We start from the raw sequence: 13093 nt of genomic DNA, 5'->3' as shown, positions 1-13093 counted from the left end.
TTTTTCACTACTACTTGTTGATGAAAAAGCAAAAAATATAAATATTATTGAAGCCATATGAGGCAATCTCTGTCCATGACAATTACAATATAAAAAATAAGCCTTTGATTGAAATTATTTGATCAAACAATTTGGTTTAATTGTCATGAAAATACAATGATCGATATTTTGTATAATAATACGAGATAAATCTACAGGTATTTATAGAAATAATCTTTATATTTTGCTTTTGGAAAAGCCACCCATTGTGTCTTCAACCACCAACGACATCCAGCCCACCCAAATGACAAAATTTTAGGAATGAGAAACTCTCGTTGGCAATACCAAAAGTTCATGTAACATATATAAACCTTAATTCAATTTGAAACAAATGATATATATTTTTGTCTTTTATCTTTTGTTTAAAACATATAGCATCAGGTTTTCGTCTGCGCTTAAACCAAGTCTGTATGTTTGCCTCTGTGCGCCCAAGTATTGATCCATGTTACCACCCTCTACGTAGTTACCGCCCCTGCGGGGATAGCTTGGCCTGAGACCCCCCTTAAATTTACCCACCCAACTCTATCTCTTTCTCATTTTCTATCTCTTTTATCAGCGCACCCCTAATATAAAAACCAAATTCTAGACAAGGATACTGAGAGCATTCACATATATGCGAACAAAGTAAGACAGAAATATATAAATAAATGAAAAAGTGATTGAGATAAAATGAGAAAGAAAAAAAAAAAAAACTATATTTATTCCTCAACCAAACTACCCTTACATCTCGTTTCTATATAACATCTACCTTGCTCTTTATTTCATTTCCATCTTGCTCTGTGCTGCTCTGTGCTCTCACCCATTTATACCAACATTGACTCAACCACAAACCGTATTTCTCAACATGCAGCACATTCATACTCTTAGCCTATATGTTTAATATATCTACGAATACATTTGAATGCTGATATATACATATATATAGTCACCCTGAAACTGGATAAATTAATACACAATTCAGATGCTGGAGGCTTTTTTGCACTGCTTATTTGCCTACTGGCTAAAATCCTTTTATTTTTTTTTGCTTTATCAGGCTACTGGATGGTCATTTAAATTCATCAAAATGTATTTCACCTATAGGCTATTATTATTTTCAATATCAACAGTTAATAAAATTTAAAAAAAAAAATGTTTGATATATATATGAGCATTGATTATAATAGTCTTTGCTGAATTTATTATTTTTTTTGTTTTATGAAAATGATAACACAAGCTTTCGACATAAACTTTTCATACCCTTTTTAATTATTTTTTTTATGTTTGGGTTTATGATGTTAATTAAATATTATTCACAATGAAATGTTTATGAAAAATAAGCATGTAAAATTATTTTGAGTTATAGAAATAGTAATAAATAAAATAGGCAAACGAGAACATTGAAAGTATTGTAAATAAATATTACAATCTTTAAATATCATTATTAAATAATAAATTAAATATAAAAATTATAATTAATAATATATAAATAAATTAATTTATAATAAAGCATAATTGAAATTTTATATGCACATAGATTACTATTTACGTGATATTAAATATAATAGTTATTAAAATATTAATGAATTTAATTAATAAATACATTCATATAGATTTAGATATTTGAAATTTTTCATGCATTTTTTTATTCAGTACACAGATATGATTCACGATTGATTCTGATGGTTACGTGAATATTACATGCGTGTGTTGAGAGATAAAGAGGGCCGAATATTACGTGATAAAATTTGAAAAATAAAATCAAATGAACAATGAGGAAAAATTTGGAATGATATTATAGAAATACTATTATATAATTTAGATTATATAGAGATTTAGAGAGTGTGTAAGGATAAGAAACTAGCATTTAAAAAAAAATAAAATAAAATTTTTGCAGATATATAGACAAACATAGAGGCATCTAAATATATTTTATTCACCTTATTTTTTTTTTAGTAAAATATTTTATTTATACTTTTAAAAACTAGAGTATTTAAAAATTTTTAAATTAAATATTAAATTTTATATTCATTCATGTTTAATAATAGTATAAATATAAAAAAAAATCTATTATTATTATTGATAGAAATTTTAAAATTGTTTAATTATATTGTATTTAAAATTTTGCTGTAAATAGTTATAATATTTGAATATTATTGGAGTAAATTAAAGTGACTTTAGTGGTAATATTGTACACTTGATTTTCTCTAGATGATGAAAAGTGGTTTATAAAATAGATGCTTTACTTGGTACTGGTCAGAATGTTGGTACTTTGATGTTGTGTTTAGATGATGTACCACAAAGGAGTATACATGTAGTTGAAACTGAAACCATCAACTAACTAACTAGTTATGAAATAAGGGTGATGATTTAGATTGCTGGACACTGAATGGGTGTCAAAATATTGAAACTAGTGATTAGGATGTAATTCAAGAATATGGTTATTGTGCAAGGAAGCGATGCTTCAACTAACTTGATTATTCACATGATATACTGACCTAGAATTTAACCAATTAACAATATTATCATTTAATTTAAATTATTTTCAGTTTAAATAATTAATTTTATACTTTTTTTTCTATATTTTTCATGTTGTTTTAATCAGATTTAATTGTTTAATCTAATTGCTTGTTGTCAGTTGTCGTTGAAGTTTGTTGAACGACATCGACAAGTTGCAGGCTTGTTGCTAATCTTCCATAAACTTTGGATCAAGTGTTGTTAAATATTACTTAATATTGTCATGTTGACACAAGGGCCAAACAAATACATCAAAATAAAAGTTTCATAATCTTATCTCTAACTTTATGTGCTATTGCAATTTTTTCTTTTAGTATTTTTAATATGAAAAAAGAATATTTCTTTGATATTAATATAAAAAACTTGTAGCTACCATAATTATCTACGACATAGAATCTCATGTTATTATTTTTTTCATTTTATAAAAACTCCAACTTATAATATTTTACTAATAACACAGCAATTTATGAAACAAAAATTGTCAAAATATATTCAAGATAAAAATCTTCGGTCATTAAAAAAATAAAAACATCAGTATTATCTAATTTATTTTCTATTTTTTAATTATTTCTATATTAAATTATTATTATTATCATTAATTTGACATTTGTATATTTTATTACAAGTGGTACTCAACTGATTTTACTACGACCCTTTACATATATTCAAGTGTCTCTTCAACTTTTGTATATATACAGCTGACTTTATAAATGCTTCTCCATTTTTTCTTGTTATATCCATTGTTTCCAAGCTCCAAAAACAATCAAAAAAAAATATTTTTACCTATTCTATTCTTTTATTAAAATTATGTAGAGATATAATTTTGTGATTTTTATTTGCAAAAAAAAACAACTGTTATAAATTTTTTTAAATATTTAAAAAACTTTATACGAGTCATTAAATTAAATGATAGTATTTTTGAGCTACAAATGTAATCATAGAATTTAATATGTAAATTAATGATTATTTAAATTTTTCATGTCAGCTTTTAATTAAATTTAAGGATTTTTTAATTTTCTAGAAGTTTTTGATTGTTTGATAATTATTACTGACTTCAACTCGGATTAATTGATTTTATATTTATTTAAATATTTAATAAGCTTATGTGGCTTCGGAGATATAATTAATCGATCACGCTTTTTTTATATTTATTTTATTATTATTAAAAAAAAAAAGATGAAAATTACGAGCTTGGTAGAGCAAGTGAAATTGAGGATACGGCTGGCTACTCGTAAGCTTTTTCTCGTCCGATAAGGATTATCTCGGAGATTATATTTTCCCTCGACATTTTTCTCGCTCTCTTTACTGCTCACCTGATGTAGTATTTATTTATTTATTTATGTAACTATCGTCTGAAACCTTCTGAATAGTCTCACTCTTTATCTCTTCAATTAAAATTTATTATATGAATTAAAAAAATAAATAAATCTGTCGAATAATTTTATTTATCAAAATAAATTTACAACAAAAAAAAAAAAAGATTATTTTTAATTTTTTAAACTAGTTTTTAACAATAAATATTAATTATTTATTTATGTTTTTATTAAATATATAAAGTTGATTTTAATTTAATAATTTACGCTATAATTAGAGCTTTTTTTTTTGTCTATAAATTTTGTTTTTGAAAGGTAATTTATGTTATTTAAATTATAACAAATTGTTATTGAGTTGTAAAAATAATTTTATCTTATATCAATAATGAAAATGAAGGGTCAATTATGATGTACATGTTGATAGGGTAATCACTGTTTTTATATATCGTGTTTCTTTTTATATACACCTAGAGCTTTTTTTTTTTTTTTCAATATTGTTTTTTTTTTTTTTATGCGATACCAGAGAAGCCAATATTATTGCAAGTATTTATTACACTTATTTCTCGGGTTTTCACAATCGACCTTATTTTTTATTTTTTCACTCACTCTTTGATGCATCTATTCTACAAAAATTACTCGACCGTTTTTTGTGTGATATTAATGCCATTTATTTTACAACTTTTTCCATTTTTTTTAATTTTATTTTCCATAAACCTTTTCATTTCTTTTTCTCTTTTTAAATACTAAACTAATTTTGTAGATGGGATAAATTCTCATCAGCTCAAATGAAATTAACATTTTTTTTTAATTACAAAATCAAATTTTTTAATTTTAAAATATTTTATAGTTACTTTGGAATTATTTTGGATTATCTCGTATCGCTTTGAAAGTCCAATTAAAGTCAGAAGAAAAAAAAATATTTTTATTTACATAAAAATATATATACAGGTTTATTCAAAAAATAAATTTATTTTATTTATTTTAATAAAACGTGGAAATTTATGCACGTGATCAAATGAAAATATAAAATGCATTTAAAAAAATAAAACGACATGAAAGCGGGTAAAAAAAAAAAAAAAATATCAACTATGTATATATAAAATTTTAAGTTACAAGTTGAAAAAAAAAATTGAAAAAATTATGCACCGAAAAAAAAAATCGAATAGGAAAAATGAAAATCGAAAAAAATAATAAATTGCCACTCTACTTATCGTAGGGTGAATTTTCACGTAAATCTGTGTGTCGTATGTTGATGATTGTAGCTGTCGAATATACATTTTGATATTACGAAGAAAGCCTTCAAGAGTTTACCCGATGAATACAAAAAAAATATTACTCAAAGAATATCCCGCTGTGTTATATACGAGAACACGTAATACTAAATCAATATTTCACAATAGGGTTGTCATCTCGTTACCCAGGTCAAAGCTTTTTTTCTTTTTTACATAATTTTTTTTCTCTAAATCCAAAATGCCCTTGGCCTTTGGCATTAACAGCCTGAATTTAATTTATCAAAATTATTTTATTTCAATCATATCTGTATCTATTTTTTCGAAATCGAAATCGAAATTTTATCAATTTTTTTAAGTTCGAAAATTTGAAAAAAAAAAATAATAATAAAAAAAGACAAATGAGAAAAAAATAGTAGGTGGGTCCGGCAGCCACGTGTGCGTTGTCGCGCGAGACACTTATTCAGTCCAAAAAATTTTTTTTTCCCTCTAGTTTCTTATTGTCCATGCCTGGAAAACCATTTCACCCCGCAACTACCCCTTGATATAGAACACAATCGTCCTTGTACCCTCGCCTTACTTTTTTTTTTTTCGTTTGAAATTTATATATATATTTCATGTACACTAAAACGCGTTTCGTATTCGTTCTGTGTACTCAATCTTCCACCAACTCAAACTGTTAGTAGTCACCCTACTTGTATTGGATCACAACCCTCGGGTTTTTCCATATCGTTCATGACATACTCCCCTTCGGCTTGACGCGTCTCGTCTATGACAGTATTTTCGACCCTGTTATACTAGTAAAGTCAATGAACCCTCTTATTATATATATTAAAATTTATTTAAAAAAAAAAATTCTATTTTTTTTACTTGTTAATCTTTGTCATTAATGAATTAATCAATAATTTTATTTAAAAAAGAAAACTTAAATGGGACTGAACGAAATTATTTTACTTGGTGTTGGAATGTTACGACACATACAAGCTGTTGATTGTAATGCTTATGAAATTGTTGAAAATATATTCGCGATTGTAATAGTAAAACTTGGGAGCCAAGAAATGTTGGTGGTGCTATTTATACAACAGTTAGTCTTGTCAATCATGGATGTTATCCAAATATTGTGCGTCATTCCTATCCTGGAGGTAATATATAATTTTTATTATTTTTCTTTATTCTTTTAAGAAAGTTTGAACGTTATTTAAATGTAATATTATTATCATAAAACTCGCGTATTTGATTCACAAAATTATTATACGTATTATGTTGAAATTTAAAAATCATTTGACCCACAATTGATGATTCATGTTGAAGCTGGCAATTTTCTAACACGTGCGTAAATGCACAGTGGTATTTAAAAAAATTGTGTATTTAAAACTTTTCATATTCTCAAGTAACACTGTTTATTTATTTATTCAATTTTTGGTTTTTATAAAAGCTCATGTTTATATTAAATACTGATAGAAAAAATACAACACAATAATTGCATCGCGTAATTTAGACACGACAATTTTTTAAAATGATAAATTACTAGTTACTTTAAGCATCAAACAATATACAAACAATTCAAGGTCGTACGTTAATTAAAGAGCCTTGAATTAAATAAACAATTAATGTTATTTTTCAATTGGTTTATTTTTTATTTCTGTTAACTATAATTGATTGATATTTTTCAATCGCAATCACTTTATGATAAGACTCTATCCCGCATTCGTTTATAAACTTCTTGAAATTGTTTTTTTCATTTATATATTTTTATTTTATATACATAAATTTTCGTTCAATATTTATTTACATATTTTTTAAACTCACGGTTAAAATATATTTTTTTATTATTCAAAGAAAACCAGAAAATATATATTCATAGATTCGTAATTCATAACATACAACTGATTGAAATTTTTATAATAAAAATATTTCAGTCAGCAATAAAATGTTATTGAAAAAATTTTGCGGTTGACAATTTCGTCGATGTAATGAAGGAAATAAAATGAATAAATACGTAAGCTAAAATAATTTTCTAAAGATGATACGTCGACCCTCAAAAAAAAAAAAATCTTCATACATTTACCCCTCGTCTTATTCCACCCCGTGACCCAACAAGCAGAAACGTATTTCATATAGTATATGCAGCAGTCATAATAGATAATATTCCCCAGAGATGATAAAGAAAAATACACTATCGAAAAAGTTTTCCTTTCATTTTTCACATCGACATCTCCAACAAAAAAATCATATTACAAAAAAAAAAGAAAAAAAGAATAGAAAATTTTCCAATTTAAATACAAAAACACTTGTTATTAAATTGAGATAAATTCACGATCATTATCTTTTTTAATTTCTAAAAATTTATAAATTGCCTCTCAATGTTCGACAATCTTGTGAGCATCAAGCTCTATCAAAAACAAAGCAAAAAAAAAATAATCAATAATTATCCAATATGCCTTTCCATATCCGTTTAATTTTTTTCAATGACCAAAGTAAATTGTTCTTCTACCTCCATGACATTCAGGGAAATTGAATTTCTTTTAAAATATGAAAAAGAATTGAAGAAAAAATATATACATCTACTGCTGCCCATTTTTGCTGATATAATTGAAACGATTGACGTGAAAAAAAAAAATATAATAATAATAAAAACTTGAAGAAGAAGAAGGGCAAAAAAAAAAAAAAGTAGTCATTGTTTAATTTGAGATCTATAAAGGTTAGTCGTTTGGAAGTTGATCGCAATGCTCATGTACATGTACCCATATTACAAAAAAGAAAAAAAAATACAATAACGCTATTTTTTTTATTTTTTTTTTTGAATTGACTGAATAGAGATAGAAGCTCTCCCCACCAATTTGATCCTTGCAGCAGGTGGTACCTTGTCGATGAATATATACAGGCTCACTAGTCACCTGGAGCTCCAACCTTTTTTTGCCTGCTATTTTAATCTTTATATATATAAATATAATCTCAACCTTTAAATCTTTCCATCAAAATAAAACACCTTCATACAAATATATATTACTATCTAAAACAATTATATTTTTATATTTAACTTGTTATTATTTTTTTATCGTATATGATTAATTATTTTTTTGAAATATGTTAGATATAGGTGAGCTGATGTTTTGACTTGTGCTGCACATGTAGGACTTCCATATGTTGTTGAAGTTTTTTAATTTCAAAAGGAAAAAAAAAATATTTGTAAGGGTCAAAAAACAAACTGACTTTTTGGTATATTTTTTTTTTGACATGAGTTTTAGTTTTACGAATATTATAATATTTCGAAGGCAGTTTCGATGTGTTTCTAGGTATAAAAATGAGTCAGTGTGTAGGTAGGTTGTCCTTATATATTTGTGGGTTTCCTTGAGAAACGACAGCTGCAGATTTTTAGTCTGGCATCTGCTACGTATGAAAACCACGATATATATTGAGCATGGTCCACAAGGTTTCTGTGGTTTTTGTCTCGAAAAATAATTTAATTTTTTTTTTAATTATTTTTAAAATTATATATTCGATTGACTTTACGTAGTAGTTTTAAAAAAAAAATGTATCATTGAATAAAACCCACTGAAAATCGCGAAATAAAAATTTAAAAAATTGATCTTTGTATGTTTTCTTGATCTCACGTTTTTTGATAGATATTTTCTAATGATTTTTTTTTGTAAAAGATCAATTAGAATGCAGACCTATTTTTATAATTAATTTTAAAAATTAACTTTGAAAAATAACAATAAAAAAACAACAATTAAAATTAAAAAATTTCATCTGTAAAAGTAGATAAAAGATGTAAATTTTTTTAATTAGTTTTTAATTAATTTTTGTTGTTATTTTTAATGATCAGATTTTGAAATTTTTTTTAGAAATGTTTACCTACAAAACGAAGGATTATAAATTTGTAATTTTATATTTTTTTTTGATGATTTTTGTATGAAAATAAAAGAAAAATCTGACCACTGATTTCCTGTTATTTTGGAGTCGATTCACCAAAAAATAGCAAGCAACTTACCGAGTGAATATAAACCCTCAAATAACAGTTCAATGATGGATAAAAATTCAATATTAAAAACAGGGTGAGAGTACAGTAATAAAAAAAAAAAAAAAAACAAGTGTCAACAACTAAAAAGTTTATAGTAAGCTCGTTTTTTCATCGGAAAATAAGCTCGATGAAAACTTGATACAAAGTATGCAAGATAAAAAAGATAATGATAAAGAGAACAGATAAAAAGTTAAAAAAAAAAAATGTAATAACATTCATCTCGCAACTTCACTCATGTAAAGTCGAATTTAATTTATGCATCAAATATGTTCTTTAAATTTTTTTTTTGTTTCTTTTAAAAGTTCATATAAAAATAAGTAAAGAACAAGCAAAATTTCCATTTTTTTTTTTCATATTTTATTTATATACTTATATTTTCGTTAAGAAGTAAAATTACAGTAGAAAAAATAAAAATTTGAAAAGCTGCAGTACATAGTAATGTATGTGCATTATTCAACTTCCTGTTATTTTAGTTTTTTTTTATATGTTTTTTAACGTAAACTTTACTTGTCGATATTCCAAGTTTTTTTTTTTTTTTAGATTTATTTTGAGATATATTTTTCACATAGTTTTTTTGTATGCAAGTATTTTTTTGATGTTTCCTTTTTGGCCTGTCGTCTCAAGAAGGCGACCATAAGGAATTTTCAATGTTGTGTATTGAAAAGATATTGACAACAATCCAATACAAAAACTTGGTAGACCAAAATTTTTTATACAAAAATTTTATACATGCTTTGATAATATTCGTAAAATATACATTATCCAATAAATTTTTTCGTCTTTTATTACAACTGAAATATTTCTTTATAACTTGATATGTAAAAATGAAAAAATATAAAATCTTAAAGCCCTCTTTGGCTCTTTTTATACATATGAATATAAATAAATTGAAAAAAAATATATTGGCACGCTTCAAATTGCTATATTTAAAATTCAAAAAAAGTACTAAAAAATATTTTTAAAAAACCCTCAGGTGTATCGTATGACTTGTCCTTGAGCTAATTTCTTTCAACTCAAATTTCTCCTTCCGCAATTTTTATTTTTTATTTTCTGTTAAATAAATTTATAAATGAAAAGTATTAAACATATTTCAAGTAGACAATAAATTATTAAATATATATATTAATTTATAAATATTATGTCATGAAAATAAGGAATATTATAATTTTTTTTTCATTAAAATATAAAATGTATAAATGTAATTTGTTTTTGACTCGCGAGTAGTTGGTAAATGTTAAATTTCCATTGAGACTCAAATTTTTACTTTTAAATAAATAAATTATCTTAAGATGAGGGAAAAACGTCATGTAAAAAGATGATATTTAAAATAACTAGAAAAAAACCAACGATTATTTGAGATAGTTAATTAATATCTCAAAGTTATCTGTAAATTTGTTAATTTTACTATTGAAAGACAAAAAAAAAAAATTCTTCTTTCTATCAGTCTCGCATTAAATATTACAATCTTTGACTGTTGATTTTATTTTTTAATACACGGTCATCTAGATTTATCGATATACACCAACAAGTGCAAATTCACATCATCTATATACACATAATACAACAATATTTTTTATTTTTCAGTCAATTAAAAGTATAAAATGAAACTGGTAAAGTAAATATAACTCCAAAAATACAAATAATATTAAATTCAGCTCGTTACATATTCTAAGTACTTGCAAATCTTTATTTCATTTCCAATTTCATGTTTATATTCATAAAGACTCCAAAAGTCTAATTAGGTCTTTGAAAAATTTTTACTGTCACAAAAAAGAGCCAAACTTATTTATTTTTTTAATAAACATTATCTTAATAATATAACAATAAATTAATTGAGCATTTCCATTATTTTTCAATAATACTCGATTGAAATTAATTTTATTTTTTTAAATGTACACAACTGTGGGACTCCAATAAAATACGAGAATGAAAAAAAAAAATACTATGTGCTTAATGTAGCAAGGACACGTACAATAAATTTTTTTCAAATACCATAATAATAATAATGAATTTGAGGATGACCAAGGCGAATGAAGGAAATAAAAAAAAATAAAAAAAAATGAGAGGAATAGGGCAAGTTCCTGTGTGTTATAATCCGGTATTTTATATATACATGCAAGTACATTTATCCCCTCTTTTTTATAAAACACAAAGTTGATTTCTCCTTCTCCACTTCAAAAAGCACCAATCAAATTTAACATTGGGCCTCACATATACAACACAACAGTCGTTGATGTCTCCTCTTCCCAAGTTCCAATTTCATCTTTTAACTTGTGTTCAGTTAACTCCCGGCTTTTATAGTATTTAATTCGTCAAATACATCAAATAAATTACAAAATATTATTATTTATTTTTAATATTATATTTACATAAATATATAAATAGTGTTTTTATTTATTTTTTTATTTTTTTTTCCAAAAATACACTGGGTAATTTATACATTCTCACGTTTCTCAGTGATTTTTTTTTATTTTCATCTTTTTTTTTTTTTACTTTCTTTGACTCCTTTTTTTTTTGTTTTTTTTTTTTCTAACGGTAAATCAAAGCTGCCAGTGTTTTTCTGTGTCTATTGTCTGTCTGTGTGTGTTTTTTTTTTTATTTATTTGGCCTTTGGGCATGCAAAAGTAGAACATTTGTAAAACCGTACAAGATGTGCATTGAAAATTGACAGTGAATCCTAAATTTATGTGAAAGATGTGTCGATACAAAGTGTAGTTTTTTTTATTATTTATCTTCTTTTATCTGGATTAAAAAAAAATACATAAAAGTATATATTCAGATGGAAATAAAGTTTGGAAATTTAGAACATATAAATTGTGAATTTGGATTTAACAAGAATATTACCTGGCAAATATTTAAACACAAATTTATATTGTTAATGGAATTTTTTGGCTGAAAAATCATCGCTTTTTCTTCCATTTCTTATTTAAACTTTTAATGTTTTTTTCTATCTTACTCCAAAAAAAAAACAAAAACTTTTATCTCAATTTTTTTCAACTAAAAAGATTTCGCCAACTATTTTTTTATTTTTCCATTTTTCTCATCACTTTTATAATATTATATTTATTTTTTTTTATAAAGAAACTACTTGTTTACTTTTTTGTAGAAAAAAAAATATATTTAAATTTGTTTTTTTGAGTTTTAGTTGCTAATTAATACGAAGAGAATATTTTTATTTATTGCTTAATATTTTTGTCGATTTTAATAACAGATATATTTTTTTTAATTATTATTATTATTGTGGGTTATTATTATGGTAATATTTGCTGTTTATTTTGTCCACCCACAAGTGTTTTTTTAAATTTATTCTTGTTATTTTATACGGAGATTATTTTGATGAACATGTATCAGTATCAGTAACACAATAGACTCGATAATTACTTGCATTTTTCATTAACAATATATTATCCTGAATACATGTATGCAGTGTAAAATATTTATTTTTCTTTGCATAATAAATTAATAATTATCATACACGTTTTTTATATAATCATAAATAAAAGTTACATATATCCACAGAGAAAATCATAATAATCGAAAAAGAAATTCTTTTAAAAAAATCGAATAAACAATAAAATATTCAATTATAAACAATAAAAATAGTAAATAAAATTAAATCGATAAACAAATTATTTATAAATTAGAAAAAAAATTTTTTTTTATTTATTTAATTTTGAGTCGAAATGAAAACAAATCGAAATTGTCATCGAAATTTTTTTGGAGTAAAAATAAATTTATGGAAATATGATAATTTTAAAGAAAATATAAAGCCAATATTTTAAATGGTATATATATTTTTTTATTGATAATATATATTTTAGTTTTTTAATAATAATATAGATTTTATTTTTTTTTTCTATATATTTTATCGAAAAAATCAGGTCTGCTGACGAAACGGAAATTCGTTGAGCAGAAAAAAATATCGTGATGATAAATTTTGAGGACATAATGCATATTAAAATTTTCACTTATTTTAAAATTTTTAAAATATATTT

The 13093-nt window shown here is 24.2% G+C and overlaps 1 protein-coding gene across 3 annotated transcripts in view; it reads left to right on the top strand.

The window, feature by feature from the left end:
- LOC122851762 (kazrin) overlaps positions 1 to 13093 on the top strand; it is a 45482-nt gene that overhangs the window by 8521 nt on the left and 23868 nt on the right. The window contains exon 1 of one of the 3 annotated variants that reach the window (XM_044151217.1): positions 11502 to 11527. The exons of 1 other annotated variant lie outside the window; for it this stretch is intronic. The gene's annotated coding sequence lies outside the window, so the exon portion shown is untranslated. Of the gene's footprint in view, positions 1 to 11501; positions 11528 to 13093 lie in introns of those variants that run through there. One more of the 3 variants, XM_044151205.1, reaches the window with a different exon arrangement.

This window comes from Aphidius gifuensis, linkage group LG3, assembly GCF_014905175.1.
Source record: "Aphidius gifuensis isolate YNYX2018 linkage group LG3, ASM1490517v1, whole genome shotgun sequence".
In the NCBI taxonomy this organism is placed as follows: domain Eukaryota; kingdom Metazoa; phylum Arthropoda; class Insecta; order Hymenoptera; family Braconidae; genus Aphidius; species Aphidius gifuensis.
Note: the sequence above shows the minus strand (reverse complement) of the source record. Positions and strands in the feature narration are given on the sequence as shown.